We start from the raw sequence: 7,442 nt of genomic DNA, 5'->3' as shown, positions 1-7,442 counted from the left end.
CCTTAATATATAAATGTTTTAGTTCATGAACAAACCAATTTTAGAAAGTAACACACTTAAGTATGCGTATGGGTATGCATACTTAAGTATGGATTTAAGTTTGTTTTGGTTTTCAAACTCAGCAGAAATTAACGGACATGAACTTTCCGCTAGTATGCGTATGGGTACGTATACTTACCCAGTCTCCATCAACCATTTAGTACACACACAAGTATGCATACATTTGGTTCCCGGTTTTGGAATTATACACTAATGTGCGAACACACTATATGCCTATATCCAAAGATGGTTACATATTCTAAATTCTCATTTCAATCATTGAAACATTCTTAGAGAACGTTATATAGTTGTTGTTCACAAACTATTTTTCATCAAAGCGATTTTCAAGTGATTGAAACTAATCTGACTTTCGTCACTAGTAAAGATGAACTTGGCCAAAGCGAAATCTTACCAACACATATTTTGAGAAACAGATAAGCGAGATAAACTCGACTCGAAATAGAAAATGTATATAATCGAAGTCTATATAACAATACGACTTTTGTCTCAAGATAGGAGATAGAGTAGATAGACTTTTGAGTGATAGATAAGTTCAAGTCTCCACATACCTTTTAGTCGATGAAGTTCCACCAGTTCCTTGAGTAGTTCTTCGTCTTTGTATGATGAACGCCGTGTCCGAGACTTATCTATAAGTAGATTAGAAATCAAGACTTATAGTTTTGGCAACTAAACTTGACAAACAAGCTTGAGATAGCAACGCTTGCGAGTTCGACCGAGCAGTGCTCTAACTGTATGCATACTATGTTATATCCAGACAATGGTTATTTGTTCTAAACTCCCATTTCAATCATTGAAACATCCTTAGAAAACAACAATAGTTGTAGCTGCATATTTTCTGACTACTACACCCAAGTAAGATTAAAGACTAAAAACTACTTAAACATACAAGATTCATCATGAACAAGATGTAAATAACATGAAATGTAAAGATTGACACGAGCATATAACGTGGTTCGGCCATGAAGACCTACGTCCACGGAGAAGAAGATATTTTCTTATTGATTGTAAGGTCTTACCCTTGAAAGTGTTACATATCTCTTCTAGATTTCTCACTTTCGCTCTATCTAAATCTCTCTCAGGAATTCTCTGTAGAAAAACCATCTAAGATTACATAAGTTGTCCATCTCCTGGTACACGGATTGGTATTTATAGACAGAATAAACTCGTAGTCGCTTGATCGTCCGAGTTGGGTGAGATGTCATCCTTCGTCCTGGCTCCCTTGGACTCGCTCTTCACCGTCCCTCGTGATGGCATACTTGGTTCTCCCTCCGAGTTGTCTTGCTCTCCCTTGGATCGTGCTGCCCTTCTGTGGAGAACCTCGTGCTCCATCGCCTCTGGGTCGTAGTATAGATCATCCGAGTCTTCTGTCACGATGCCCAACTACCCAAGTCATGTTCTTATCCTTCATTAAATGCGGTCTTGCTTTTTAGACTTGACCGTCTGAGCAGATTAGACCTTTACACACACGCGTCATTCATGTGGCGTTTGTGCAGTTGCCTCGACTAAGACAAATCCTTCTCTCAACGGATGATTCGGTGTTCCAACCTCATCATTTCATCATATATTCACCCCTTGGGATGTTGACACGTGGCCGTCGGGTATTTTACCCACACATTTTGCTCATTTTCTTTGCAACTTGCCGAGGGCATGATGGGAAGAAAACTATGTAACCGTCGCAAATTTTCCGCCACGTCCCTGGTTTACGTCACGTCTGCATTTTTAATGCGCTTTTACCCGTTGGAATTGAGGCGCCGGTTGGTGGTCCTTTGGTTTCTTATAAAATCTATTGGGAGGAGAGAATGTCTCCTTTAATATCTCTTTTCAGAGTTCAGAGCTTTTTTATTCTTTCTTTCCTCTGTCTCTTGTTGTTTCTTCTTAACTGCTTGTCTCCTATAAAGAGATTTATAATGTATGGGAGGAACTCCCCATCTCGCTCCTCAAGACGGTATGGTCTCTTCTCTTTTTCTTTACTTTTGTTTTCTCCGATGATTATCGTCGATCTCTTTTTGTCTGTAATCATCCGGTTTTGTTAGTATCAATGATTCTTGTCATTTCTTCCTTCCCTTTTTTGGGTTATGTGGTTATTACAGTCATTTTGACTGGTAACCTCCCTCTTTTGCTCCGGCTGTGAAGCTTTTGCCGCCATTATTTTTGGCAGTTCTTGCCGGTGTATGTTTGTTTTAGTCTGATTTTTCTTTGCCATGTTAGCCATTGTTCTCACTTCTTTGCTTCCGTTTGCTTTCTTATCAGTCCTGGAAAAGCTCCGATGAGAGCCCCCAGTTCTGAGCGTTCCTCCGGCCTGTCTGATGAGGCGTTTTTGGACTCGGTGAGGGTTATACACCATCTCCAGCGGTTCAATATTTATTTTTCCACTCCTGAGGGGAAGTTTGGTGTTGTTTCCAAGGATCTCTTCGCGAAGAACCCCTGTGGTCCGAACGAGATCATAGTTTCGGTGGGTCAACTTGACGCCGGCCTTCGTCTTCCTCTGTACTGTCCGTTGAATCCCTTCCAGTACGAGGTACTATGTAAGCTTTAACCCCCAATGAGCCATTTATCAGCCCAATGGTAATTTCTATCGGATCGCCCGAGAGTGTAATCGCCGAAGTCAAGGCAAGGTTACTCAGCACGAGTTGCATCGATTTACTCCCGATCAGAAGGATCTATATAACTCTGATACTTTTGTGGAGAACTACTTGTGTCACCAATCCGATACTTATGATGGCTTTGGAGTTGGGATTTCTAGGTCTCGGAAGAGCGCCCGAGATTCTCAGTATCTGTCCGATTTGGATCCTCTTGTTGCTACTCAGCGTACTATTCGCAAGACTCACGATCTCAAGTGGCCTGTTGCTCCTATCCGAATTGTGATCCCTTACATTTATGGTTGGGATGAGCTTGGTAATGTTCTTCCTTGTATTCCTGAGATGCACGCCCATCTGCCTGCCTATAGGCCATGGGATCTTAAGTGGGTTATCCCTCGTATGCGTTTATCTCAGTCAGCCCGAGCTAGTGAGGATGCTAAGGTAAAAAATACTTGTCCTGATTTTTTGACGTATATATATATATACATACCTTTCCCCCGTTTTTTTCCTTAGCAGCCAATGTATTTGTGTGGTTTGGCAGAGGAGAAGATTAGCTGATGGTGTTGGGCCATCGAATGTTCCTGCTGCTGCTATTGAACATGCCATGTAAGTGGATGTGGATGCTTTGTTTGGTGAGAATGAAATGTTGGATGTCTTCGATTCATTCTTAGAGGACCTTGATCAACTCTGTTGGCTGACCCTTCCGATCCTGGTGCTGCCTTTGGATCGGAGATAACTCTTCCCCAGGCGAGGGATATCGCTGGCAGGGGTGCAGGTGTTAGTGACGAGGTAGGCGACGGTATTATTGTGACTCCGAGTGTTGGTGGTGGTACCCCGAGTGTACCAAGAAACTTTGTTGGTGGTTTTCCTTCTGCTCCAGCGGGTCCGTCTGGTGCTTCTTCTTCTACGCCCTGGTTTAGTGGCGGATCCGAGTGGATGAAGATCATATACTCGGATAGGTATGCTCAGCTGAGCGGTGACGAGCAAGCTCGTATTCTGGCGTTTTTGGACAGGTCTGCACAGCAACAGCTGGTTCTATCGGTATGTGGTATTTAACTTGTTTCAGTTTTTCATCATTGTATGATTTGTCGTTTTTTTTTCCCTAGTCTTGAATGGTATTGTTGTATTTTTAGAGCAACAATTTGAGGATTGGTATGCTATCCAAGGATCGTGTTGCTATGAGGAAGGCCAAAGCTGCTAAGCAAGAGGTTCAACTACTTCGTACTGCATTGGCATTGGTGAGGGATGAAGCATCAACCTTTCATCGGGATAAGAAGGAGTTAGAAGGTATTTACCCGTTCCATATCCTTAATATTGCACCTTCTTGATAGGGATGAGACTTCTGAAATAGTCCCTGTATTGGTAGTTATGGTCAAAAGATTGGAGGAGCAGTTAAATAATGTTGGTCATAGACATGCTACAGACCGCAGTGGTCTTAGACTCGACGTCAGTGCGCGTCAATGTAAGATTGACTCCTTAGAGCAAGAGAATGTGAAGTTGCGTGAGGATGTTGAGGTACATCGGAGACGCACTGTGGAGCTACGGGACTTGCTTGGGAAAGCTAAGAGAACAGCTGTGGAGCGTTCAGATGAAATCAAGGTGCTTCGAGCGCAGAAATATGGGCTTATTAATTGGCAATGAGATCATATGACCATCATAGCACAAGCTGAAGGTGATAGGGAAGCACTGAGAATGCTTAAGCGGGATTTTGTAGCCCTGGAGAAGGAGCGTGATAGGCATATGCGATCGTGTCCTCATGGTGACATGGTCGTAACTCCTGTAGAAGCCCGGCTTAGTGCTCTAGATGCCGAAAAGATTCGATTAAAACAGAATTCAGCCGCCGTTTTGCTTGAAAACGAAGGTCACTTATACATCAGTTTGTGTATTATTCCGCCATGATATTTGGAATGAGTTAATCTTTTTGCTTTGTTCTTGCAGAGGTTTGTAAGCAAAAGGCTGAGTTGGAGCGTCAATTGGAGGAAGAGGGGGTGGCTAGGCGGGGCCTTGATCAGGAGCTTAATGAGTTGGTGAGCAGTCATGAGGAAGAATTAGCTGCTGCTCAAGCGGAGAAGAATGAGAAGTTGAATAACCTTCATGCTGAGTATAAGGTGCTGATGACAAAAGCTTGTAAGGTTGCTGTCCTTCGAGAGCGTCAACGAGCTGCCGCTGCTGCTGCTGCGAACATCGTGGTCCCTCCCCCGGTTATCGAGTCCGAGCCTGTGAAGATTTTCACTGACGTCGAGGAGGAAGGGGACGACGATCAAGGAGCTCCTGATAGTGAACATACTTAAGCTTGCTCATTTTATCCTCTTTCTCCTAGTTTCTCATGTTGAACATAAGTCTGTAGGTTCATATGCACCTTTGTGGAAACATTTTCGTCTTTATTGTAAAGTCCTCAGTTGTGGGAGGCACCTTTAATATTGTTACTAATTGGTTTTTGACAGTGCCGTTTGGCGACTACCTTCATTTTAATCGTATGATATTTTTATCATGATTTGGTTGTGAAAGAGTTTAGATTGTACATTGTTGGTCCAACCTCGGGTAACATATCCAAGGAGTGATCAATTCCTTTATTAGACATGCTATCTCTTATGGTGTTAGACTAGGATTATAACAACTTTCGTTTAGCCTTGTATGTTTTGTTTAATGCGAATTGTAGGAGCACTTGTTCCTTGAGCTTGCTGTTGGAGCATATTGTCAAGGGTGATACCTTGGTTGATCAATCCTTACTATGTCGTAAGATAGAGTTGTCAGATCTGGGTATCTCCTGTCATATCAGGACATCGTCCGATATCATGATAGGGACGACGTTACCTTAGGTCTGTTGTCCGTGTAAGGTAACTTGGGGTGATTTTACCCGCACTGTTTTGTTGTAGAATGGGAGGTGTGGCCAGCACCGTGCCATGGTTGTTGAGTGTACTTGTGTGTTTGTTGGAAATGCAAGTATGATGCAACTATCTTATATGCATATATAAATCAGAAAGGAAAAGTAAACACATGCGATGATAAGAATTTAAATCTACATGATGTAAACAAGCAATACACAAAAGGAGTAGTTTTATTAATTTCAAAAGAGGGTGTGATCCCTTAGTACATTTCGAGGGAGGTCGCGTGACCTGCTTAGAAGGAGGGGCTCGAAGCCCTTACTTCTAGATATCAACCTTCATAAGCTGTATATTGTACTTAATGAGAGATAAGCTATAATTGCGTTAATGCTTCTCATTAGTTTGAAACAACATTTTGGGCTTTGCTTCCAACCTATTTTGTGAGGTAAGCTTTCTTAATAGCCTAATTGGGCTTGGCAACATTTGTGATGTCTTGACGGATGGCCAAGGACTTAATGTATCGCCGAGGACTTTGGAGAGGGTGTGCTCTCTCCTTGTGTATGTTGTGCCTGACTGAGGTGGACATCTTTGTTCGAGGCAAGGGTTGTAACCCGAGTAACTGTCCAATAAGGATAGTAAGGCGCCCGTGGACGCAACATCTATAATCCAATCAATAACCAATTTTTGGGAAGAGTTTCCCATGGGTCCTGTTGATGGCTTGTTGTTGCCAGATGATGGTGGATGTAGCATGATGTGCCACGATCTTGGTTGAGTTAGCTCCTTAAAAGTTGCTTGTTGGTTGTGTAACAACATTCTCCATTCCAGGTTGATTCATGTGTGATACTCTCCATGACTTTTCTTAGGTATGCCTCTGACCTTGTTATAAGGACGAGGTTCGATTTCTCCCTCATAGGGGAGGTTCTGTGATTGCTATAAGGGTCGTATGGTCGGTCCCGAGGTTATGGTGTTGCATGAGGTTGAGGCGTCAGACAAGCGTGTTGGTGCATCGCTTATTGTAATGTAGTCATGGGCTTCAATCGAGTTATCAATACTTCTAGCCCTCCTCGCCTGTGTTTTGATAGACACATTTATGTGTCTAATTAGTACTCAATGTTTCGTATTGTTAGTACTCGTTTTCGTCCTTATTATGGTGTTTTGTGTGTTTGTAGGTATTTTTTGGAAATAAATATTTTTGGAAATTTCGGCTCGAAAAGTTGCCCGGGGCACCCTTGGAGGACACGTGTTATTCGGACTCTCACCGTTGGTTAAGGGGCACCTCAATTACTAAGGGGCACCTTCTTTGCTATTCGCACCCCAGCTGTTGGATAAGGGGCAACCCTTTCTTCTTCGTTTAAATTTGTTTTGGCGGGAAATTTTCATTCTCAAACTGTGGATTTTTCGATCGAAATTTGGAGGGGTTAGAGGTTAACTCAATCGTCGAAAATTCATGGGTAGACGTGATATGACAATAGAAAGCTGGTATGGGTGTTTGTTTGAATCAGAATTGGCTCAATCGTGTCATGGAGTGAAACAGAGCAACACGTATCCGAGAGAAGTATTTCACGGATTTTCCCAAGTTTTGTTGTTCTTTGCGTGTGCTTAGAAGGATCCAACCACCAGTTAGGCCGTGTCAAAGATAAACAAAGAGAGTTTTGCAGCTGTATACGCGTGAAGAATTAAATCAGGGAAGAAATATTCTCGAATATTGCATAGATATATTCTTGATTAACTGCCGGATATATTGGAGTTATGAGGAGTAATTCCTAGTAAAAAAATGATGTTCGGTAACAGTTAAAAAACTGTTACTGTATTATTTTTGTAACAGTTTTAGTTTTTTCTGCGGTGTTACTAAAGCCCCTGTTACAGAAAGTTTACAAAACCTGTTACGGAATGACTATGGAAAAATGACTCATAAATTCTAAAACTGTCACTGTTAGTAGTTTTTGGTAACAGTTTATTCAATATGTGTTACTGAATA

This window comes from Papaver somniferum, chromosome 2 (assembly GCF_003573695.1).
Source record: "Papaver somniferum cultivar HN1 chromosome 2, ASM357369v1, whole genome shotgun sequence".
Lineage (NCBI taxonomy): Eukaryota > Viridiplantae > Streptophyta > Magnoliopsida > Ranunculales > Papaveraceae > Papaver > Papaver somniferum.
The sequence above is the reverse complement of the archived record's forward strand: the minus strand, read 5'-3'. Positions refer to the sequence as shown.